The following is a 25,685-nucleotide window of genomic DNA, read 5'->3' on the forward strand; positions in this document are numbered from 1 at the left end:
GTCTAGTTAAAAAACAAAACAATACCACACTCCCCTCCCCACCGCCACGGCAACAAAATAGAGTCCCCCAAGCACCCCACCCTCAACCCCCAAATTCTGGTAACTAATTTCTGGATGCTTTAATTAAAAGTCTTTGTTTGACTTCCTGGACTTTTCAGTCAAACCACAGAAGATGAGGTAATGATACCATGTTTAGGACTCCTGGCGAATCTCCGTCATCACAACTTACCTGTTCAAGCTAAGATGAAATCTTTGGTAAGAGTTTTGTTTTTGTGGCACGACCCTGGCTTGAGGGCAAGAGAGTTACTGGACTCTGGGGAATTGCCTTAGTATTTCTTATGCTCGTTTTTGTGGGACCAATAACCCTGACCTGTTTGTTCTCCAGAGTTGGTGGTTGTTTCTCCTGTATTGGAGAAAATAACCAGTAGAACAGGCGGTTGGGTGTTCTCTTTCCTTCTCTACGTTTCTGTGTTGTTGCGCTAGCTTGTGTTAGGCATTCAGTTTCTGCAGCTGTTCTCTGCAAACGAAGGATGAATTTAAAATTTGAGCATTCTTCCTTTGACAGTCTAAATGTTGTTAACACATGAGGACTGTAGTTGGTTTTCTGGTAAGCTGCCTGAACTTTGACTGACAAAGATCTCAGTCTATTAAAGGATAGATCAAGAAAATGTCACTGATGTTGGTGTCAGGCCAGGACCCTTGAATACTCATACACATCCATGTCTGAGCTGCTCAGTTCGTCTCTCTGCTTGGAGTGGTGCCAAGGGGAGTTATGGTTCAATTCAGAAATGCAAGTTAATCTACATGGCACTCAATGTGACACTGTTTACCTTGGGAGAAAGGAGAGGGAAGGAGAAGGAGGAACTCTTGTCATCTCTGCCCACTGAGTAGAGAAGGAAGGGGGGTCATTGTTCAGTGGTTCTTTTCTATTGGAGACATAAGCAAAATTACCTTCTCATCTTTCTTTAAAATAATGATGGCGTTTATTGGCTTATTCTTTTTTTCCGTTTTTCCTTATACAAGTTCAACACAGACTTTAGTCATTGACATCCACACCAGTGTGGTGCACTAGAAGACTAAAGTAGATAACCTAGAGAACGTTGCGCTCTGACGCCAGGGGGAAGTCGGTAACACCATCCCTCTGCAACACACCCCTGAGCCCAGATTTTAAACTGCTCTTCTCCCTTTAAAAAAAAAAAAAAAAAAAAAAAAAAAATCAAGCGGGTGAGGGAGGTGACACTTAGGGCCTAGAGCACACCACCAAGCAGGTGTCCCTGGTGGCCAAAGGCTGGTACCAGACTCTGTCACCCAGTCTGCTTCCAAAACAGCTCCTTGGGAAAGAAGAAGCAACCTGTCATTCCTTTCATTTTTGGGGACTGCATGCGAAGAGCAGCTGCAGACAAATGTTTCTTTCCTTTCTCTGCAGACTTCTGAAGGTGTTCCAGAGAGGATCTTCAGAATATTGAAGGATTCAATATACACTTACGACAAGCCGAATCAAGGACTGATAACAAACCTCCGCTACCCGGTAATGAAACCAAAGGCTTCACAAAGAAGCCAAGGGTTCCAGTCAGGAAAGGATGACATCTATGCAGGTGAGAAACATAGCCCTGCCTTAGTGGTTTTGGGCTTATTTTTTTTTTTAAAAAACGAATGCATTGCCAGGTGTGAGGTGAATAGTTGCTACGTGTCCTCTGAGACCAGCTTGCATGGGCAGCAGTTCAATGTCCTTCTCCTTCACGTTCACTGGAAAACTGTTATCCCCAGCTTGCAGTTCCACACCCTCATCCACTACAAATTTGCAAGTTAACATTGCGAGAGACGCTGAAGGCAAAGCAGGACATTGCCCACAGCTCGCTCCTTCATGGGTGTTGGTGCTTCCAGGCTAGGGAAGGCTGAGGGCCTGGGTTAGGGACCGATTAAGCAATCTGGACATCCATAAATCCATGGCTCCAGGTGGGATGCACCCGCGGGTGCTGAGGGAGCTGGCTGATCATTGCTAGGCCACTCTCCGTCATCTTTGCTAAGTCATGGGAAACGGGAGGGGTGCCTGAGGGCTGGAGGAAAGCAAATGTCATTCCAGTCTTCAAAAAGGGCAAGAAGGAGGACCCGGGTAACTATGGACCGGTCAGCGTCACCTCCATCCCTGGGAAACTGATGGAACGACTTATCCTTGGTGCCATCTCAAGGCATATCAGGGATAAGGGGGTCATTAGGGGCAGTCAACATGGCTTCACCAAAGGGAAGTTGTGCTTGACCAACCTCATAGACTTTTATGAGGACATAACCGGGTGGACAGATGATGGTAAAGCAGTGGATGTGGTCTGTCTTGATTTCAGTGAAGCATTTGACACGGTCTCCCACAGCATCCTCCCAGCTAAACTGAGGAAGTGTGGTCTGGACGATCGGGTAGCGATGTGGACTGTGAACTGGCTGAAGGAAAGAAGCCAGAGAGTCGTGATCGACGGGGCAGAGTCTAGTTGGAGGCCTGTGGAGTCCCTCAAGGGTCGGTACTGGGGCCAGTACTATTCAATATATTCATCAATGACTTGGATGAGGGAATAGAGTGACTGTCAGCAAGTTTGCTGATGACACCAAGCTGGGAGGAGTGGCTGACACGCCAGAAGGCTGTGCTGCCATCCAGCGAGAGCTGGACAGGCTGGAGAGTTGGGCGGGGAAAACATGAATGAAATATAACAAGCGCAAGTGTAGAGTCTTGCATCTGGGCAAGAAGAACCCCAGGTACTAGTATAAGTCGGGGAATGACCTGTCAGAGAGCAGTGAAAGGGACCTGGGGGTCCCGGTGGACGGCACGATGACCATGAGCCAGCACTGTGCCCTTGTGGCCAAGAAGGCCAATGACATCCTGGGGTGTATTAGAAGGAGGGTAGTTAGTAGGTTGAAAGAGGTTCTCCTGCCCCTCTACTCTACCCTGGTGAGACCGCATCTGGAATATTGTGTCCAGTTCTGGGCCCCTCAGTTCAAGAAGGACAGGGAACTGCTGGAGAGAGTCCAGCGCAGGGCGACAAAGTTGATTAAGGGAGTGGAGCATCTCCCTACTGAGGAAAGGCTGAGGGAGCTGGGTCTCTTTAGTTTGGAGAAGAGGAGACTGAGGGGTGACCTCATTAATGTTTGTAAATATGTAAAGGGTGAGTGTCACGAGGATGGAGCCAGGCTCTTCTCACTGACAACCAATGATAAGACATGGGGCAATGGGTACAAACTGCAACACAGGAGGTTCCACTTAAATAGGAGAAGAAACTTCTTCTCAGTGAGGCTGGCAGAGCACTGGAACGGGCTGCCCAGGGAGGCTGAGGAGTCTCCTCCTCTGGAGACATTCAAAAGCCACCTGGACACATTCCTGTGTAACCTCATCTAGGTGTTCCTGCTCTGGCGGGGGGATTGGACTAGACGATCTTCTGAGGTCCCTTCCAATCCCTAACATTCTGTGATTCTGTGATTCATAGTCTGATACCTCTCAATCCTTTCCCCCGCTGAGCTCAGGTGCCAAACCAGTTGTAAAAACAACCTTCGTCCTTCAATAGCTCCTTGCAGGGCTGAGGCAGAGGCGAGAGAGCGAGGCAGGTGCGCGGGGGGGGGGGCCGTGGGGGGTGGGGGTCTGTCGGTGGGAAAAGCGGGGATCGAACCAGGGACCCATTTGACCAATCCGCGGGTCCGGCGCCCTGGCCGCTCCGCCAGCGCGATCCCACGGCCGTGGAACGCACGGCGCCCCCTATAGGCCGCAGAGCGGCGTGCGCTGCCGCTAGGGCCGCGAGCAGGTAGCTGTCAGCAGCGGGAGGTCTTGGGCTCTGTCAGGCGAGGGGCGGGTGGGGGGGTGTGTGATTGGGCGGGGGGCAGGTGGGGTTGCAGCGTGGTGGTGGGAGGCAGCGAGTCGGTGGGTGCCCCCCCGCATGGGCCGAGCTTAGCGGGCGGGCGGAGGTTTGTAGGGGGAGCTGTGGCGTCCCCCGGCGGTGGGGATGGCGGTAGAGGAGCGGCCAGGTCGCGGGACGCTGGTCCGCAGGGCACCCACTTCCATCCCCACCCCGCCCACCGCCCCCCCGGCCTTTAGCCGCCGCGCAGGCCGCTCTGCGGCCTATAGGGGGCGCCGTGCGTTCCACGGCCGTGGGATCGCGCTGGCGGAGCGGCCAGGGCGCCGGACCCGCGGATTGGTCAAATGGGTCCCTGGTTCGATCCCCGCTTTTCCCACCGACAAACCGCCCCCCCCACGGCGCCCCCCCCGCGCACCTGCCTCGCTCTCTCGCCTCTGCCTCAGCCCTGCAAGGAAGGAGCCCTTCGAGAAGGAATGTTGCTTTTGCAACTCAGCTGCCACCTCACCCAGCGAGGGGGGAAGGATTGACACACATCACACTGGGAATCCTTCCCACAAACCAACTCTCTTCCAACTCATGCTGCAATGCAAACTCATTCCTGCATTTCAAAAACAAGTGCAGCTAGAGGGAAGGCTAACCCAAGAGCCAGGAACCCACCTTTGCAATAGATCCAGCAGGGGAAGGGCCTTCTTAGCATGAGATGAATGAGTCCTGGAAACTGAGGCAGGCGGCGGGCAGTCCGGAAAGCCTGCAGTACCCAACCCCTGGGGAACAGGGCAGGGAATTTGCAGCTGGCATTTGTGGGGGCGTATAAGCTTTTTGCCCTATTGCGTGTGCCTACTTTTAGGTAGAACGGCCCGTTTCGCAAAAGCCTTAATAAAACGTGCTTTGCCGAGAGATCCTGCCTGAGCCTATTCTGTTGGCAAGATGATGGTTTCCTACAAGTCTGGGGGCTCGTCCGAGACTCGACGTCGTCATCTCGGGGGTCCCTGTCGCCAATGGACGGGAAGGCGTGCCCCGTTGATTTCAATGGCCTTCTGGATGGTCGGTGGGGATTCCAGGACGGACGGACAGACAGAAACTGCAGGGCTGTGGGGACGAAGGCGGATCCCCGCAAACCATAGGCGAAAGGAGAAAGGAAAAAGCGGGAAGCACGATACGAGCGAGCGAGCAACTTTGTGCGTGGACCAAGGTAAGAAAACAGACTGTTAAGTACTACCTTGGTGGTCGGGGGCATTCTGAGAGGAGGGACGAGGCTCAAGGAGAAGCCTCGAGACTCAGAATGGGAAATAGAAAGGAAAAATGGTGACATTCCTCCGTCCAGTCCTTTAGGGAGGATGTTAAGGTACCGGGGAAACGTGTGGTGTACAAAAAGGAAGGATAAATAGAAAATGATAAAGTATTGTGTTTTGTCTGGACAAAATAGCCCTTAATAGAGTGATATTCTGGCCAAAATACGGATCCAATGACAATTGGCTATGCAAAGATCTAAATTGGTATGTAAAAAAAACTGTAGGGCCTTTAAATCTTCCTCCACACCAGGGTGGGTGCGAGTCCCTCCCTTCCTGCAGTATGTTTTTGAGTGCAAAGTGTGTGGCCTGATCAGTGTAAAGTGCACATAAAAGCAGTGTTCGAGTCTCTCTTGGGAATGGGAAAATATCCTTTAGACGTAAACCGTTGACCAAGTCTGAGACTAGGATGGGATCCAGCCGCACCTAAACTCCTCTCTGAAGGAGATTAGAAAGCAAGGGGCTCCCTCTGAACCTCGTGACTCAACGGAAGCGTGTCTCTGAATTTTCTTAGTGATGGGAAATAAAACTCGGCATAGAGAAGGGGACGCCCTTGGCCGAGGTATTGCAAAATTGGGAAAATACTTATGGTACAGCAAGGTTTTCAAGAAAAGCATGCAATGACCTTATATTGAGGAGACTGGCCAACTGTAACTAAAAAACACCTAGAAAACAGATGTCCTGGACAAATGAATTACTGGTACGTATAGGATGATTTGGCATATGACCACCATAAAGAGGATGGTCGAAAACGAGTATAAAAACCTAGAGAAAGAATTTTAGCTGCAGTTGGGAGTAATTTAACTAAGGTGCTTGCAGAGCTGGTCTCTGCTCTCTGTATCACCTCTTGATTACCTCCCCAACTGTCTTTCTTGTCCTTACTGCTTTTGCTGGGCTTTACCCTGGGATTGCTAAAGTTATTTTGCAGTGCAGCCAGCAGCAGATGTGCGTGCGTATGTGTGTGTAGGGGAGCAAGTGCGAAGGGGGGGATGTACATGTGAATGCCCTCCAGTGTTCCAGTGTTACACGGATGCACCCCCTGGCACTCTGGGGATTTGATTATGTGAGGAAATCAAACTCTGAAGGGAAGATGGGGATCGATGAGCATCATGATTTTCTAATTTTTTTGGGGGGGGGGCGGGGCTAGAATCCATTCTGAGCCGATGTTATCCTGTTATTGAGAGAGTTGGTCTTTCCGGAAACATCATTTAAAAGAATGTGGAACTAACCCCACAGGCAGTGGGAGACTACCTGGCCCCAAGGTGATTCTAATTGAGATGATAATAATCAAACAAATGGAGATAATTGCCAAACGGTGGTTAAAAATCTGATAAAAGCTTTTGAGCTTTTGAGGAGATAAGAGTAAACTGAACTGAAGTGCAGGAATGTAGACAGAAGCCAGGGGAGCACCGACTGGGGAAGATTTTTGGAAAGCTTTGTGGACTGGTAGCAAGTGTGTTTGTGGATCTACGGAAGTATTTCCGAGAGCATGTGCCAGGTTGGCAGGAAGAATTTGCAAAAAATCTGAGTGTGGTCGTGTTTGTGTATGATGGTCGGGAACTGAAGCGAAAAGTTGAAGCAGACTGATTGGTTGCAAGTGAAAGACTGGAAGGGAAAAGAACAAAACAAAACAAAACCGCAGAAGATTTAGACCAAAGTCAGTGAAAAAAGTGAGAGAATGAGAGAAAATGGGATGCTATTATTGTGGAAATCTGGGATATTTACCCCTAGGGCAGCAACTGTTGGAAATGACTAAAGGAAGAAAACTCAATACACTTTGGAAAATCAGAGGGGCTGAAAATGTTTTTGGTGTTGTGGTGGCTTTTTTTTTTGGTGTTTTTTTTTTTTGTTTGTTTGTTTGTTTGTTTGTTTTTTGTGGGGAAACGTTTAAATTGGAAAAGAGCATGTAATTGGTAAAGTAATGGTGGTAATTGGTAATGAGGTCTAGTTTTTAGCAGAAACAGAAGCTCCCATGTCCCTTCTAAATTCTCCCCTAAAAAGATCCAGAACTGAAGACGGAGTTGTAATAAATGGGGTAGCAGGGAGGAAGGAGAGACAATTATGAATAAATTCCTATTTGTGATAATAAGAATTAAAAGCGTATGGGGAAGGAATATATTAGGGGAAGATTCCCCAGCTTCTATATTAGAGAGAAACCTTTTACAGGCTCTGGGTGTGGAAACACAGTTACTGCCTGGGGGGTGACAAGGAGAAAATTTGAAAGATATTGTATTACCTGGAAGTTTGTGTTGGTTTTGGCTGGGCTGGAGTTAATTTTCTTTGTGGTACCTAGTATGGGACTATGTTTTTGATTGATGCTTAAAACAGTGTTGATAATACAGAGATGTTTTTGTTATTGTTGAGCAATGCTTGCACAGAGTGGAGGCCTGTTCTGCCTCTCACGCTGCTCCAGCAGCAAGTGGGCTGGGGGGGAAGCGACAAGCAGTGGCACACTGATCTAAGCTCTTAGACCCAGTGTCTCGAGGTTGGCCAGAGTGTGTGCAAGCTGCAGCAGCAACTGCTCTTCTGGTGGGAGAAAGCAGGAAATTAAACCCTGCTGCTTTCCTATGGAGAGGTGGCAATGGGCTGCACCTCTTCATAGATGGGTCTTCAAGGGTAATTCAGGGGAAGAGACACAATGGGTGTGCCATCGTTGAAGGTGTGAATGGTGAAATAAGAGAAACGGGAAGGTTGCCTAATAACTGGTCAGCTCAAACATGCCAGCCACAAGCCGTCAGTCAGGCACTGCAAATGTTAGAAGGAAAAGAAGGTACCATCCGTAATGGTTCTAGATACGCATTTGGAGAAGTGCACACCTTTGGGAAAATTTGGGAAGAATGGGGTCTAGTTAATAGCAAAGGTAAAGAATTGGTTCATGAAGAACTAGTTGGACAAGTGTTATGGAATCTGATGTCACCAATAGAAGTGGCTGTAGTACATGTTAATGGACATCAGAGGGGCAACTCTTTTTGTGTCAGGGGAAGTTGGTTAGCAGATGAAATGGCCTGAGAAGCAGCCTTAACTTAGTTATTGCTTCAGGTTTTATCTCACGCCCGAGGTCCTGGCCCCACAAGAAATTCCAGTTTTCAATGAAAGATAAAAAGAAGTCCTCCAAGAGTTGGAAGCCAGGGAACAGAATGGGAAATGCGTACTCCCAGAGGGTAGAGAAATGTTAAATAAGCAAACCATGAGGAAGGTATTAGCAATTTTACATCAAGAGAGTTAATGAGGAAAACAAGTAATGGGTGCCATAGTGTTATAAAAATATGGGTGTACTGGAATTTATACTATAGCCAAGCAAATTTGTGAATGATGTGTGGTTTGTAAAAAAGTAAATGAAAAGGCACTTAGGAAGCAGCCTGCAGGAGGTTGAAGGCCAAGTTTATGACCCTTCCAAAATATACAAGTTGATTTCACAGAATTACCTGCAGTTGGCTGAATTAAAAACTTACTAGTGTTTGATCATCTTACCAGGTGGGGAGAAGCCTTCCCTCTTAGCACTGCCACGGGGGCAGTGGTAGCAAAAGCGAAATAACGGATGGACCCCCACGGTTTGAAACTAAGGATTTGTTTCTCAAAAACTGTATGCTCGGGTTGTCTTTTCTGTCTTCTCTCAGGCACCAAGGGCTTCTGGCACAAACTCTGCCTTTAGAGTCTGCAGCTCACAAGTTTCAGCCTGGACAGCAGGTCCTGGTCAAATCCTGGAAAGACGCTAAGCTTCAGCCAGATTGGGAAGGCGCATTTCAAGTTCTGCTGATCACCGAGACAGTGGTGCGACCAGCTGAGAAAGGGTGGACTCATTACACGTGGATTAAAGAGCCAATCAGACCTCCAAAGGACAGTGAGGAGTGGCAAGTACTGACAACTGACGACCCACTTCAACTAAAGATACAGAGATGAAAATGAAATGAAACTTTTGGGGATTACTAATCCTGTATTATGTAGAATTTACAAATGGGTTACTTAACGTGAACGTCACTGAAACTGAAGGTTCCCTAACAATTTGAGTAGACGCTTGCCAGATCCATAGCTGTGGGGATGTACAGAGCTAAAGGGAATTGAGTTATGAAAACAAACATGTGTCCAAGGGGACCGAGTCTAAGGATGATTTAAATAAGTGCATAGTTTTTGTTGCTGTCTCTCATTGCCCCTCCTGGTACAGTGTTATCTGGACCACAGAGTTTGGGGGATGGACAGTGAGCAATGAATGGTTATAGAATGAAAAAGAAAACTTACCCTATCCAAAGGGCAATCTCTCCCGGGATGTGAGTCTCTGCAGTGCAACCCTTTGCTAATTACGCTACAGGGAGCAGATGATTCAGTAAGTGAGGTTTATGGATCACGAATAGACATTAGTAGAAAAGATGCCCTCGCCTCAGCCCCACCTGGCCCGGCACCAGACGCCCAAAGCCCTTGGCCTTTCCTCCTTGCCGCTCACCAGCCTGCGCTGCCTGCCGCCCGCTTGGCCCTCTTGCTCTTGCTTCCCCGGCCCCCGGCAGACACACAGCCAGGGACACCCAGGCAGCACAGCAGGAGGGGAGCCCTTTGGCCTGCTGCCCTCCCGCCCACCCTCAAGCCCACCCCAAATCATGCATGCGCCCAGAAACCCTGACCTGCACCACAAAGGCAGCAGCAGCAGCAGCAAGGAACACCAGGCCTGTGGGCGCAGCTGGCCTACAGCAGGGGACGGCCCTTTGGCCACTTCCCGGACGCTCTCCTGCTCTCCACCCTCCCAACCTCTTGCACACCCCCAGCCTCAGCGCTGCAGGAAAAAGAGACAACCTCACGGCTCCGGGAGGCCCGCACTCGCAGCAACAGCCACACCACAGCTGCAGTAAGCAACACCGCTTTAGCCACCCCTGCCAAACACGGTGCTAGGCCGGCTGCCACTAACAAGAGTCAACTCCGTCCCAGCCAGAGCAAGTCCGCAGAGGCAGTGGCACCTAGCCCACCCCGGGCAGAAGGCAAGATGCAGGATGCCGAAAAACCAAGAGAATCAAGCCCTGTTCACTTGTCCTCACCACTAGCAGGACCCTGGCTGTGACTCCAGATGATTTGTGCGCTTACCGTCTGTCACCCTCCTCAAGTGACCAGTGTGGCCAAGTCTCTGTACGGATCCCTGGGGGACTGTGCCCTGGAAGGAATCCAGTCCAGCAGCACCAACGGGCACGTTCAAACGCAGCTTGCGACAAGGCCCTTCCTCTGCTTAGGAGCGCCGTCCTCCGGGCTTGCCTCTGCAGATGTCTTTTGCTCGACAGTGCCCATCCTTGGCAGAACCTTTGGCTTCTGCTTCTCACCTAGGCGTCGAAAGAGAAGCTTTGAAGTGAGAACCAAACAGGTTGCCACTAACCTTGCACTCTGTCCCCAGGGGAAAGTCGCTAACGCTGTCCCTCTTCAACACACCCGAGCCCAGATTTTAAACCACTCTTTTTTTTTTCGGAATAAAACCCAACAAGTGGGTGAGGGAGGTGACACTTAGGGCCAAGGCAGGAAGGAAGGAAGGAAGGACGGAAGAGTTTGCATCTGGTTTGCGCCCCAGAGTCTCCCGTGGGTGGGCCTGGGCCGGTTGTTCCATTTGGGTGACGCTTGCTCCCAGGCCCCGAGCAGGTAGCTGTCAGCAGCGGGAGGTCTTGGGCTCTGTCAGGCGAGGGGTGGGGTGGGCGTGGGGAGGGATGTGTTTGGGTGGGGGGCAGGTGGGGTTGTAGCGGGGCTGGAGGTGGTGTGCAGAGGGGTAGGAAGGGGGGAAGAGGGGAGGGGGGTATGCTCTTTGCTCTGGGAAAGCGATGACAAGACAGGTCCAGATTCTTCAAGTGCGTAGGAGCTGTGATTTATTTGTAGTTGTTTGTGAAACAGATGTGAAAAACTGGTCAATGACTTGGGCTTCTGCTCAGATTGGTAGCTAATGCAACAGCTGCTTTTGCTGTTTGACAGGGGTTTTTTGTTAATAATTCTTAAATTCCAGTCTTAGAGAGCGAGACTAGAGAAGCTCTTCAGGATACCTACAATGTGACCACGTGCTGGCAGGAGTGGTTCATCGAGGCTCTGCTCATCTCAGTGACCCATTCATATTACAGGTAACAGGAACTAATGCTTAACTCTATTTGTCTACTCTTATATGGTATCTGTTATGCGGCATGCATGTAATAACTCTTCTGAAATAGTGTGTCGGTCTTAGCTGTGTATGTTGTTTGCCATACGAGGCCAGTATGACAGGATTTTAAGGCTGCAGAGAGTTCTTTGTACTCTCTCTTTAATCGAGCTTGAGCTTCTCACCTGCTCCAATTGAAACAAAACAAAAAACCCCAAACCTAACAAAACCAGACAAACAAATCCAACCAACAAACCAAGCAAAAATAAACCAAAACCAAACCCAAAAGCCTCTGTTTTTGAAATGATTTCGAGAAATGGCTGCTGGAGAGCTTGTTTTCCAGAATTATTTTCCAGCTGAGGTATTTAGTTCTTTCTCCTACTGTTCATGAGACAAGCTTGGAGTCGGTTTTGTCTAATCAATTCTTTGACAGGCAGTTGTGAAGGAGTGAAACGAGAGCTGTGGCTGCCAGTTCTCATCGAAGGTCTGCAGGGCACGTGTGCCTGCTGCCCTCTGCTCAGTGCCAGTGAGTGCAAGGGGCTGTGCCAGTGCGAGCTGAGTTATAGGAGTCAAGTGCAGAGCTTATTACACATTATTACCTTACACATAATATCTCACAGCCCATCTCACAGCCCATCTTCACCAATGTTCACGTGTCCTTTCTGTGCATTGACCAGTAAAGGTGGGGAAGACCTCCTTTTTTTTTTTTTTTTTTTTTTTAAAATATGCACAGGTTTCCTCATATGTGGCTCTGAGATTTCAGCAAGTACTTGCTGGCTACGTGTCGTGACATCTCTTTTCTGAGAGGGAAAATGGAAAATGAATTTGCCAGCAGTTGTGTTGCCCCTGATCTGTGGAAAATGAGTCAGGCATCCAGTGAAGGACACTTTTGTCCCAGTTTGTGTATTTGTCAAAGCACTTGGAGTAGGAGAAGACTAAGAGATCCAGGTGACTTGCCAGTCAGTGGGAGAGGTTTTGTAGTCACCAAGTAGATGCAGGACTAAGACCTTGAATTTCTTATGTCACATGCTTATATAATGAGGTTTGGTTTCAGCTGCTATCCTGTGCTGTGATTATTGTCATAATTGTGCATATTAGCATTATATTAACTCAATTACGTTGCGTGCTGAAAGGATGCTGTAGGAAAGACTTAACTACCATTAGATCTGTCGACTGTCTTCACAGCAAACGTGTTTTCCTCTAAGCCGGGGGTGTCAAACTCATTTTCACTGGGGGGCACATCAGCCTCGCGGTTGCCTTCAAAGGGCCAAACGTAATTTTAGGACTCTAGAAATGCGACTACTCCTACATTTATACAGTCCTAAAAATGCATTTGCTACAAATGAGTTTGACACCCCTGCACTAAACATACTTTCTGAAGAGGCTGCAAAGCGCTTTTTGCATTTTGGCAAAACTTGTGGATCTTTCAACAGGACAAAGCCCCTTTCTCGCTGACAGAATGGAGAACGTGCTGATGAAGCAAAGGGGAGAAATGGATGGGCTACAAAGGTAATGCCTCTGTCAAAAGAAAACCTTATCCATCTGTTTGGGCTTTTAATAAGTACCTCGGAGTGTCAGGACACGACCCTGTGTGCTCACAGCAGCTTGTGTAGTTGTCGTGTTAACGTCACAGGGTCTGAAAATGAATTCAGTCGTGATGTCTTTTTATTTGTCCTTTCAGCTTTCTAATTTGTAACATTCTTGAGTGCGATGCTATAGGAAAGACACATGTGAACAGCTTTTAATTTCCTCAGAGTATCCAGTTGCTGCAGAGGGTAACTTACAATGTTCAGGTCTTTTGTGCTGGTGCCAACGTCAATGAATTAATTTCATTTCTAATGCATCATGTGTAAGTGTGCACTCAGTTACCTTCTCTCATGGGAAACACCTGGCTAAGTTTCTAAACTTTCTGAAGGCCATTAGCATATTGCACTAACCTGGTCTCCAGAGTGACCTGTGGCATTTTTACTCCAAGGTAAACAGAGGTTTTTCTTTGCAAACCATGTTGTTACAGCCTGTCAAATGCAGTGGTTGTGGGACTTTCAGTGACTGGATATTAACTGGCCTCTTAGCCCACCTGCATATCCCAGGGAGCTGTCAAAGAGTAGACCCAGGGGAAAAGTCATGCTCGTCATTAGGAACAGACTTATGTTACATTAAAATGACTTTTGTGCAAGGGTCCTTGTAAGAGATCTAGTGACTCTTAAAAGCACCTGCAATAAAGGACCTTTGATAGTGCTGGTCTCTGATAGACCTTTTTTTTTTTTTTTTTCCCCAGATGTGCTCAGTTAAAAACTGCCCACACTATGGGGATTGCAATCTGAATTTTGCTTGGCTTAGCAGAATTGTGTCTAGTTAAAAAACAAAACAATACCACACTCCCCTCCCCACCGCCACGGCAACAAAATAGAGTCCCCCAAGCACCCCACCCTCAACCCCCAAATTCTGGTAACTAATTTCTGGATGCTTTAATTAAAAGTCTTTGTTTGACTTCCTGGACTTTTCAGTCAAACCACAGAAGATGAGGTAATGATACCATGTTTAGGACTCCTGGCGAATCTCCGTCATCACAACTTACCTGTTCAAGCTAAGATGAAATCTTTGGTAAGAGTTTTGTTTTTGTGGCACGACCCTGGCTTGAGGGCAAGAGAGTTACTGGACTCTGGGGAATTGCCTTAGTATTTCTTATGCTCGTTTTTGTGGGACCAATAACCCTGACCTGTTTGTTCTCCAGAGTTGGTGGTTGTTTCTCCTGTATTGGAGAAAATAACCAGTAGAACAGGCGGTTGGGTGTTCTCTTTCCTTCTCTACGTTTCTGTGTTGTTGCGCTAGCTTGTGTTAGGCATTCAGTTTCTGCAGCTGTTCTCTGCAAACGAAGGATGAATTTAAAATTTGAGCATTCTTCCTTTGACAGTCTAAATGTTGTTAACACATGAGGACTGTAGTTGGTTTTCTGGTAAGCTGCCTGAACTTTGACCGACAAAGATCTCAGTCTATTAAAGGATAGATCAAGAAAATGTCACTGATGTTGGTGTCAGGCCAGGACCCTTGAATACTCATACACATCCATGTCTGAGCTGCTCAGTTCATCTCTCTGCTTGGAGTGGTGCCAAGGGGAGTTATGGTTCCATTCAGAAATGCAAGTTAATCTACATGGCACTCAATGTGACACTGTTTACCTTGGGAGAAAGGGGGTCATTAGGGGCAGTCAACATGGCTTCACCAAAGGGAAGTCGTGCTTGACCAACCTCATAGACTTTTATGAGGACATAACCGGGTGGACAGATGATGGTAAAGCAGTGGATGTGGTCTGTCTTGATTTCAGTGAAGCATTTGACACGGTCTCCCACAGCATCCTCCCAGCTAAACTGAGGAAGTGTGGTCTGGACGATCGGGTAGCGATATGGACTGTGAACTGGCTGAAGGAAAGAAGCCAGAGAGTCGTGATCAATGGGGCAGAGTCTAGCTGGAGGCCTGTGGAGTCCCTCAAGGGTCGGTAATCTCCCTAATGAGGAAAGGCCGAGGGAGCTGTGTCTATTTAGTTTGGAGAAGAGGAGATTGAGGGGTGACCTCATTAATGTTTATAAATATGTAAAGGGTGAGTGTCACGAGGATGGAGCCAGGCTCTTCTCACTGACAACCAGTGATAAGATGTGGGGCAATGGGTACAAACTGCAACACAGGAGGTTCCACTTAAATAGGAGAAGAAACTTCTTCTCAGTGAGGCTGGCAGAGCACTGGAACGGGCTGCCCAGGGAGGCTGAGGAGTCTCCTCCTCTGGAGACATTCAAAAGCCACCTGGACACATTCCTGTGTAACCTCATCTAGGTGTTCCTGCTCTGGCGGGGGGATTGGACTAGACGATCTTCTGAGGTCCCTTCCAATCCCTAACATTCTGTGATTCTGTGATTCATAGTCTGATACCTCTCAATCCTTTCCCCCGCTGAGCTCAGGTGCCAAACCAGTTGTAAAAACAACCTTCGTCCTTCAATAGCTCCTTGCAGGGCTGAGGCAGAGGCGAGAGAGCGAGGCAGGTGCGCGGGGGGGGGGCCGTGGGGGGTGGGGGTCTGTCGGTGGGAAAAGCGGGGATCGAACCAGGGACCCATTTGACCAATCCGCGGGTCCGGCGCCCTGGCCGCTCCGCCAGCGCGATCCCACGGCCGTGGAACGCACGGCGCCCCCTATAGGCCGCAGAGCGGCGTGCGCTGCCGCTAGGGCCGCGAGCAGGTAGCTGTCAGCAGCGGGAGGTCTTGGGCTCTGTCAGGCGAGGGGCGGGTGGGGGGGTGTGTGATTGGGCGGGGGGCAGGTGGGGTTGCAGCGTGGTGGTGGGAGGCAGCGAGTCGGTGGGTGCCCCCCGGCATGGGCCGTGCTTAGCGGGCGGGCGGAGGTTTGTAGGGGGAGCTGTGGCGTCCCCCTGCGGTGGGGATGGCGGTAGAGGAGCGGCCAGGTCGCGGGACGCTGGTCCGCAGGGCACCCACTTCCATCCCCACCCCGCCCACCGCCCCCCGGCCTTTAGCCTTTAGTTTTTCTTTGCAAACCATGTTGTTACAGCCTGTCAAATGCAGTGGTTGTGGGTCTTTCAGTGACTGGATATTAACTGGCCTCTTAGCCCACCTGCGTATCCCAGGGAACTGTCAAAGAGAAGACCCAGGGGAAAAGTCATGCTCGTCATTAGGAACAAACTTATGTTACATTAAAATGACTTTTGTTCAAGGGTCCTTGTAAGAGATCTAGTAGGGGGCGCTGTGGCGTCCTGCAGTGGTGGGGATGGCGGTAGGGGAGCGGTCAGGTCGCGGGTCGCTGCTCTGCGGGGCACCCACTTACCTCTCCACCCCACCCTTTTCTTGCCTGCCCACCGCTCTCCCAGCCTTTAGCGACCGCGCAGGGCGGTGTAGACTGCGAGGAAAATCTGTCTCGGCCTACTAACCACCCCGCTTCTAATACACGACAGGGTGTCATTGGTCTTCTTGGCCACAAGGGCAAAGTGCTGGCTCATTGTCATCCTGCTGTTCACTTCTACCCCCGGCTCCCCCTCACTGCTCTCCAACAGGTCATTTTCCAATTTATACTGTTACGTGGTATCCAAGTATATCTCATCGACAGGCTTCCCCTGGTCAACTAGGTGGATAACCTTGTCAGAGAATGAAATTAAGTTTGTTAGGCAAGACTTTCCCCTCATGAACCTGTGCTGGCTGGGACCAATGGTTGTGTTGTCATTCAAATGGTTTTCAATAACACCCAGAACAATCCTCTCCCGGTACAGAAGTGAGGGCTGACAGGCCTGGAGTTGCCGCAGTCATCCTTGTTGCCTTTCTCGTAAATTGGGACAACATTTGCCAGCTTCCAATCTTCCCGGACCTATCCTTATTCCCGAAAAATCAGAGAAAAAAAATAATTGAAAAATCTGAGAGAGGTCTCGCTCTGACATCAGGCAGCTCTTTGAGCACCCGTGGATGGATCCCATCAGGCCCCATCAACTTGTAGGGATCTAGCTGGAGTAGCAGATCCCATATGAGTGCCAGATTGATTGTGAGTTTCTTGTTTTTGCAGCCATAGTTCTCTAGGCCTGGGCTATGGGGGCCCCCAAGTCCATCCTTGGTGTTTGAAGACTGAGACGAAGAAAATATTAATTGTCTCAGCTTTGTCTATATCCCTGTTTATAAGGTGACCATGCTCATCAATTAATTGGCCAATGTTATTTCTGTTTTGCCTTTTGCCATTAATGTATTTTGAAAAGCTTTCACAGTATTGGCCAGCTTCAGTTCTAATTGACCTTTAGCAGCACAAATTTCCTCCCTACCATGGCAAACAGCATCTCCATAGTCCTCCCATGTTGCCTGACCGTGCTTCCGGTGACCATATAATTTCTTTTTTCTCTGAATTTCAGAAGAAGATCGCTGCTCAACCAAGCTGGCTTTTTACCTCACCTGCTAGATTTTCAGTATTTTGGAATGACCTGGTCCTGTGCTCTTAGTAGGTGGTACTTAAAAAGTGACCAACACTGATGGATCCCAACACCTTCAAGAATTTCTTCCCATGGAATCATACTAAGTACTTCTCTGAGCAGCCTGAAGTCTGCTCTCCTCATATCTAGTGTTAAGGGCTAAATCCCTCTGTGTGTTCTTCATGCAATTCTTTTCAGCTCTATGTGAAATGTCCTCTTCAGATATCTTTTTCAGATTGTCCAGGGTCCATTGAACTCATTAGCTTACAGTATTCTGGTCTGTGCTGCAGAATCGAGGGAATATTTTCAGTAAGCGATGACTTAGAGAAATATACTTTCCACTTATCTTTGCGAGTCGTGCAAACCGTTGCATTTCGCACAGCTACCTTTGAAGTCTGCTCCTTCAAAATTACCTCAACTTCAATGTTAATTTGTTTTAAGAGTAATGTAATCTCTGGTGTCATTTGGCTGCAGAAAGCATTTAAAACTGACAAAGTCTGGAAGGCAGAATGCAATCATACCTTTAACTGAGACATTTCAAGTCCTATAATGCTCACAGGCAAATCTTTAGAGTTTGCTGCACACTGAAAAAGACAAAGGGTGGATTTTTTTTGATAGCCACCACTAGTTTAGTAGTTAGTTGCTGTCTGTTGTTGCCATAAGGTTTATTAGCACAGCCAGTTCTGTATTCTTTACGTAATGTTGTTCACAGCGATATAAAAATCTTGAGTCTATAATTAGCTCAATACAATGTCTATTAAAAACAGAGTATAAGCATTGTACCCATGCCACATTGTTATAAAACAAGCCTTCAGCTCACAAGCCATTCCCAGTGCTTCTTGGCAAATAATTTCCCTACTGTTCCTGACACGAGAATTCATGTCTATAGATGTACCAAACTCCTGAACATTTTTCTTCACAGTGCCTATGTGTTTTAAAGACAAATTGTTCTGCTCACTTAGTTTTCTTACATTGCTTTTGTTTGCTTCATATTGACATATAACTGCACAAGTAGCTCATTTCTCAGCAAAGCTCAGAGATGCAACCTTGAATGGAGTGTCAGAGCTTTACTATTTAATGAGTATTCTCTGCATTGTCATGTAGAGAATACAGGGCACTCAGGACTTTTCCAGTCCTACTTGCACAACCCAGCGTATGTGTCGAACAGCAAGAATTTGTCCTTGGATAATCAATAGAAAGAAACTTATTAAGAAGTAAAACAAGAAAAGAGGTTATAGAACAAAGGTATGCTGTCTTGTAGAACAAAGATGTGCTATTTTGTAGAACAAAGACATGCTATTGCTGTAACACGTGAACATTACTTTGTAACTAATTATGTTGTGTCATATACCGTGTGAACCCTGGACTAACCCTATATAATAGAATCAGAATTGTAATAAAATGAGCATTGATCATACCTCCATGAGGACTCATCTTTGACTCCAGGACTCTCCAGTCTTCATTGTCGTTCTCTTTACCCTTGGTGGCATAGAGTCAGTAAACCACCTGTGTCATAAAAACTTTAACAAATCCAAGTGGGAAAAAATGTTCTAGCTGCAAGATCCCAGTACTTACAATTAGCAGAGAAAGTAGATATATCTCTGTTTTTATGTGGGGATGGAAGCTGCTGTCTTTAAACAGCCAGCCTTGCAAAATATACTGTCGTTTTTCAGGTTGCACAGCCACAGGATATATGGAAAATGCTGCTAAACCAGCTCTGCTAAGGACTGTTGAGAGAACAAGGAAGCAAGTAGAGAAGCACAATGATTTACTGAATTTATCACAGTAAATGCAGCTGCACATTGGGTGCTTTGAGTGAAATATTTATTTTTTTCTGAGATTTTTGGTTTTGTTTATAATGAGTGTTCATGTCCTAGACCTAAAACCAAAGTCAAAGCCATGAGATATTGTTAGGAGCTTTTTTCTACTTTTTCCCCGTGCACTTGGAATTCTATAGAAAGAGTCAGGATTTTGGGAACCTGCATTTAAACCTATGCATTCAAGCTTATTTAGTCTAATCTTTTGCCTTCTCTCTAATCTTTGTTGTTTTGTTTTGTTTTTTTTTTTTTCCACCACCATCTTATTCCTAATCCTCTTGGAAGAAAGAACTAGTTTTAATGCTAAAAAAAGAAATGTAAAAGGAAATGTTACTCATCCTCCAGTTCTCCGGTAAGAGGTCATGTGGGGATTTCTCCTTCTGCTAAATTAAGTTTCCCATCCTGTGAATTTAGCAAAAAGAAACTTGAGGTTTTACATTTGAAAACTAAAATGCGGAGCTTGTCTAAATGTTTTCAGAGGAGCATATTTCTATTTCTGTTTCAGAAATTCAGAGTCAGCGGTTTGCAATCACAGAAAACTTACCTACTCTCCCTGCTCCTCACCATTCTGGAGCATTCCCTGCTCCTCATCAATGCTCACTCCTTCTTTAGAAGGGTTGCCCTTTTTTTCTGATTTGAAACAAAAATATTCAGAGTTGTGAAATGTTCTTTGGCAGAGAAAGACCACATAAGTCTGATTAAGCCATCAGCAGCAAGGCAGTATTTCTTTCCCGTTCAGTGTTTCCTGTGTTTTATTCCTCTCCCATGCTTTATAATTATTGGTCTTTCATTTTTTTTTTCCAGAACAACAAAGCTACCTACAGTGGGCACCTGAAATAAACAAACAGACTGAAGTGACATATGGAATTGGATCACTCAGTTGGAACACACTTAAATGCACAAGATGCACAGGTGGCCTTTGAGGGTAAAAAAATTTCCTGGAGATAGACAATCAAATGACCATGCTTAAGTCACATTTGCTGCTATTTATAATCTCAAATTAAGTTGAAGGCTTGTCATAGCACAAATTGTGCTCTACATTTTTAATAAGAATTGTGTAGCAGTATTTTATAAGGGAAAGTAGAAAAATAATTAACATAAGTATGCCTGTGTTATGATGGCAAAAGTCCTATGCATTTTAAAAAATCTGCGTTTTGAAGCATAATATTACAGCTCAAGGACAGGGAGCAGTTTCTTCTGCCCGCCCTATAAGTAAGACTATGTCACAAGTATTACACATTCATAGACCAAGAAGACTCATTGTTGGATGTGGTGGATCCAGTTGCATCCCTATGAAAAATGCATACACAAATATGCATCATATTTCTAGGGCACATAATGTATTAAATGTCCCAGAAATATGTCAAAATACCTTTTTCAGTATGTCCACTCAACTCAATTTTTCAACACTAAATAAAGATCTCAGAGTCACTTTCAAACTTGGAACAATAACAAGGGGATTTTTGTAATCAGTGTTCCTACCAAAAACATGGCAAGCACTGCTAAATTGAGCACCTCATTTGAACATGAGATATCACATCTAAAATGTGAGCTGTTGAAAAAACACAAAATCACTGAATGGTTGAGGTTGGAATAGATCTCAGATTAGATGGCTGGAATACCTCTCCTATGAAGAAAGGCTGAGAGAGTTGGGGTTGTTCAGCCTGGAGGAGAGAAGGCTCTGGGGACACCTTGTTGTGGCCTTTCAATATATAAAGAAAACTTATAAGAAAAATGGAGAAAGACTTTTTTACAAAGGCCTGTAGTGGCAGGACAAGAGGAAAGGTTTAAACTAAGAGAAGGTAGATTTATATTAGACATGAGAAAGAATTTTCTTTATGATGGGGGTGGTGAGATACTGGAATAGATTGCCCAAAGAAGTTGTGGTTGCCCCCTCCCTGGAAGTGTTCATGGTCAGGTTGGGTGGGCTTTGAGCAAACTGACCTGGTGAAAGATGTTCCTGCCCAAGGGAGCTGGTCCGGATAATATTTAAATGTCCCTTTCAACCCAGCCATTCTTGATTGCATGACCTCTGGAGGTCATCTGTTCCAACCTCTTGCTCAAGCAGGACCACCTAGAACCATTTGTCCAGGATTATGTCCATATGGCTTTTGAATATCTCCATGGAGGCAAACTTCACAACCTCTCTGGGCAACCAGTGCCAGTGTTTGGTCATTGTCACAGTAAAAAGTGTTTCCTGATGTTCAGAGGGAACCTCCTCTGTTTCAGATTGCACCCATTACCTCTGGTCCTGTCACTGGGTACCACTGAAAAGAGCCTGGTTCCATCCTCTTTGTACCTTCCCTTCAGGTATTTATATACATTAACATGTTCCCCTCCAAATGGTGTCTTCTCCAAGCTAAACCATCCCAGCTCTCTCAGCCTTTCCTCGTAGGAGAGATGCTTCAGTCCCTTCATTGGACACTCTCCAGTATGTCTGTATCTTCCTTGTACTGGGGATCCCAGCACTAGATGCAGGACTACAGGTGTGACCTCACCAGTGCTGAGCAGAGGGGAAGGACCACCTCCCTTAACCTCCTGGCAGCACTCCTCCTAATCTAGCCCAGGATACCATAAGCCTTAAAATCATAGAGTCATAGAATGTCCTGAGGTGGAAGGGGCCACAAGTCCAACTCCTGTCCCTGCATATGACAGACCCATAGTTCACACCATGTGTCTGAGGGTGTTGTCCAGTCTCTTCTTGAACACTGTCAGGCTTGGGGCTGTGACTGCCTCCCTGGGGAGCCTGTTCCAGTGCTCCACCACCTTTTGGGTGAAGAACCTTCTCCTAATGTTCAACCTACACCTCCCCTGGCACATCTTCCTGCCATTCCCTTGTGTTCTGTCATTGGTCACTAAAGAGAAGAGATCAGCACCTGCCTCTCTTCCTCCCTTTGTGAGGAAGCTGTAGCCACGATGAGGTTTCCCCTCAGTCTCCTCCAGGCTGAACAAACCAAGTGACTTTAGTTGCTCCTCATACAGTTTCCCCTCCAAACCATTCATCAACTTCATAGCTGTCTTCTGGACACTCCAGTAGCTTTATATCCTTTCTATACTGTGACACCCAGAACTGCACACAGTGCTCCAGGTGAGGCCGCACCAGTGCAGAGCAGAGCGGGACAATCACAGAATCACAGAATGTTAGGGATTGGAAGGGACTTCAGAAGATCATCCAGTCCAATCCACCCACCAGAGCAGAAACACCTAGATGAGGTTACACAGGAATGTGTCCAGGTGGCTTTTGAATGTCTCCAGAGAAGGAGACTCCTCAGCCTCCCTGGGCAGCCTGTTCCAGTGCTCTGTCAGCCTCACTGAGAAGAAGTTTCTTCTCCTATTTAAGTGGAACCTCCTGTGTTCCAGTTTGTACCCATTGCCCCGTGTCGTATCATTGGTTGTCAGTGAGAAGAGCCTGGCTCCATCCTCATGACACTCACCCTTTACATATTTATAAACATTAATGAGGTCACCCCTCAATCTCCTCCAAACTAAAGAGACCCAGCTCCCTCAGCCTTTCCTCAGTAGGGAGATGTTCCACTCCCTTAATCAACTTTGTTGCCCTGCGCTGGACTCTCTCCAGCAGTTCCCTGTCCTTCTTGAACTGAGGGGCCCAGAACTGGACACAATATTCCAGATGCGGTCTCACCAGTGCATCACCTCCTTCACTCAGTGCTGTGAATGCTGTGCTTGATGCACACCAGGACACAGCTGGCCATCTTGGCTGCCAGGGCACAGTGTTGTCTCATGTTTGACTTGCTGTCCACCAGAACCGCCAGATTCCTCTCTGCAGAGCTGCTTTCCAGCCTCTCAGTCCCCACTCTGTACAGCCAGGGTTGCTGTGTCCCAAGTGCAAAATCCAGCACTTGCCCTTGTTTGACTTCATGTGGTTGGTGATTGCCCAATTTTCCAATTTGTCCAGATCACTCTGCAGGTCTTCTCTGCCCTCGAGAGTGTCAACAGCTCTCCCCAGTCTTGTGTCATCAGCAAACTTACTTAGTGTTCCCTCAATTCATGAGTCTAAGTCATTTATGAAGACACTGAAGAATGCTTGCCATAACATGGATCCCTGTGGAACCCCAGCCACCAGCCAAACATAACCCAGTTTACTAGAACACTTTGAGCCTGGCCCATCAGCCACTTGCTCACCCACTGCATTGTGTGTTTACTCAGGTGTATGCTGGACATCTTGTCCAGGAGGATACTGTGAGAGACAATATCAAAGGCTTTACTGAAATCCAAAAAGATCATGTCAACAGGTTTCCCTTGGTCAACTAGGTGGGTACCCTTACCATAGAAATAAATTAAGTTCGTTAACCAGGACTTTGCCCTCATGAACCTGTGCTGACTGGGACCAATGACTGCATTGTCATTCAAATGTTTTTCGATATCTCCCAGAACAATTTTCTCCATGATTTTGCCAGGAACAGAAGTGAACCTTACAGGTCTGTAGTTGCCACGGTCATCCTTGTTGCCCTTCTTGTCGATTGAGACAACGTTTGCCAGCTTTCAGTCTTCTTAGACCTCTCCAGATTCCTGACAGCATTGAAAAATCAGAGAGAGGTCTCACTATGACATCAGCCAGCTCTTTAAGCACCCTTGGATGAATCCCATCAGATCCTATTGACTTGTAGGGATCTAGTTGGAGTAGCAAATCCAGTATAAGTTCCAGATTGATTGTGAGTTTATAATTCTCACAGCCATGTTTCTCTAATCTTAGGTTATGGGGGCCCCCAAGTCCATCTTTGGTGTTGAAGACTGAGATGGAGAAAGCATTAATGTCTCAGCTTTGTCTGTGTCCCTGTTTATAAGGTGACAATGCTCATCAATTAATTGGCCAATGTTATTTCTAGTTTGCCTTTTGCCATAAACATATTTTAAAAAGTCTTTTTTTTAAGTTTTCCTTCACAGTACTGGCCAGTCCTTCACAGTACTTCAGTTCTAATGGAGCTTTGGTAGCATGAATTTCCTCTCTACAGTGGTGAGCATCATCTCAGTAGTCCTTCCGTGATGCCTGGCCTTGCTTCCACTGACCATATAATATCTTTTTTCTCCATATTTCAAGAAGAAGAATATCCCTGCTCAACTAACCTGGCTTTTTGCCTTGCCTACTAGATTTTCGGCATTTTGGAATTGCCTAGTCCTGTGCTTTTAGTAGGTGGTCCTTAAAAAGCGATCAACACTGATGGACCCCAACACCTTCAAGAGCTTCTTCTCAGGGAATCTTACTAAGTAGCTCTCTGCCTTCTTTGCCACAAGGGCATACTCTTGGCTTGTGGTTAATTTGGTGTCCACTAGAACTCCAGATCCTTTTTTGTGAAGCTTTTTTCTACATGGCCAGCTACCAGCATGTACTGGTGCATGGGGCTGTTCCTCTGCAGCTGCATGACTTTCCATGTCTCCTTACTGAATAAGCTCCTCTCAGCCCATTTCTCCAGCCTGTTGAGGTCCCTCTGGATGGTAGTACAATCACCTGGTGTATTATCCACTCCTCCCACTTTTGTGTCCCTAGCAAACTCTGCACTGTCATCCTGGTCATTAATGAGTATGTTGAATCAGGTCAGACCCACTATTGACTCCTGGGGTACATCACTAGTGACCGGCCTCCAGCTGTAGACTTCATGCCACTGATCACCACCCTCTGGGTGCATTTGTTTGGCCAGTTTCAGTCTACCTAATGGTCTGCTCATCCAGCCTGCAGATCAGCAGCTTCTCCACGAGGATCTTAAGGGAGAAAGTGTTGAAAGATTACTGAAGTCTAGGTCAACAATATTCACAGTTCTCTCACTGTCTACCAAGCCTGTCATCTCATCATAAAAGGTTATGAGGTTGGTCAAGCATGACTTCGCATTGGTGAATCCATGCTGGCTACTCCCAATCACCTTCTTGTCCTTCATGTGCCTGGAAATGGTTTCTGGAATTAGTTGTTCCATCATCTTCTTAGGGACTGAGGTGAAACTGACTGGCCTGTAGATTCCTGAGTCCTCCTTCCTGCCCTTACTGAAGATAGGAATGACATTTACTTTCTTACAGTCCTTGGGCACTTCTCCCATTTGCCATGATCAATGAAAAAATATTGAGAGTTGCCTTGCAATGACGTCTGCCAACTCCTTCAGCACTCATGGGTGTGTCCCATCAGGGCCTGTGGACTTACACATATCTAGCATGTTTAAGTATTCCCTGACCCAATCCTCTTTCACCTCTTTCTGGCTCCAGGCTTTTCCCTGGTCTCTGGGACCTCCTATTCCTTGAAGACTGATGTTGCTAGTAAAGACTGAGGCAAAGGCAGCATTCAATACCTCAGCCTTTACCAGATCCTATGTCACCAGGTCCCTGGTCAGATTCAGCAGTGGGCCCACATTTTTCCTAATCTTCCTTTCATCACTATGTACTTGTAGAAAGCTTCCTTGTTACCTTTGACATGCCTCACCAGATTCAATTGCTTTTGGGCTTTGGCTTTTCTAACCTTATCTCTGCATTCTCAGACAGAGTCTCTGTGTTCTTTTCAGGTTACGGGTCCCTGCTTCCACCCTGTGTATACTTCCAATTATTGTGAAGATCAGCTTGTTCGTCCATGTAGGCCTTCCTGGCATTTCTGTCTGACTTCCTACTCATTGGGACAGACTGCTCTGTAGCTTGGAGGAGGTAATCCTTGAATATTAACCAACTTTCTTGGGCATCTGTTCCTTCCAAGACTCTTATCGCATGGGACTTTTCTGAGCA

At 47.0% G+C, this 25,685-nt stretch overlaps 1 protein-coding gene and 1 long non-coding RNA gene across 2 annotated transcripts in view; one reads left to right on the top strand and one right to left on the bottom strand.

Annotated features, from left to right (window-relative positions):
• Positions 1–955: 955 nt before the first annotated feature.
• Positions 956–18,801, bottom strand: LOC135578159 (uncharacterized). Its single transcript, XR_010469501.1, has 4 exons — positions 18,570–18,801; positions 10,187–10,416; positions 9,356–9,419; positions 956–1,184 (listed from the first exon to the last, which is right to left on the bottom strand). It is a non-coding gene; the product is annotated as an uncharacterized LOC135578159 (long non-coding RNA).
• A 1,076-nt stretch (positions 18,802–19,877) lies between these two features.
• Positions 19,878–25,685, top strand: part of LOC102086866 (ovostatin) — a 112,093-nt gene continuing 106,285 nt past the window's right edge. The window contains exon 1 of the mRNA XM_065048472.1: positions 19,878–19,893. The gene's annotated coding sequence lies outside the window, so the exon portion shown is untranslated. The remainder of the gene's footprint in view (positions 19,894–25,685) is intronic.

This window comes from Columba livia, unplaced genomic scaffold (assembly GCF_036013475.1).
Source record: "Columba livia isolate bColLiv1 breed racing homer unplaced genomic scaffold, bColLiv1.pat.W.v2 Scaffold_83, whole genome shotgun sequence".
Taxonomy (NCBI): Eukaryota; Metazoa; Chordata; class Aves; order Columbiformes; family Columbidae; genus Columba; species Columba livia.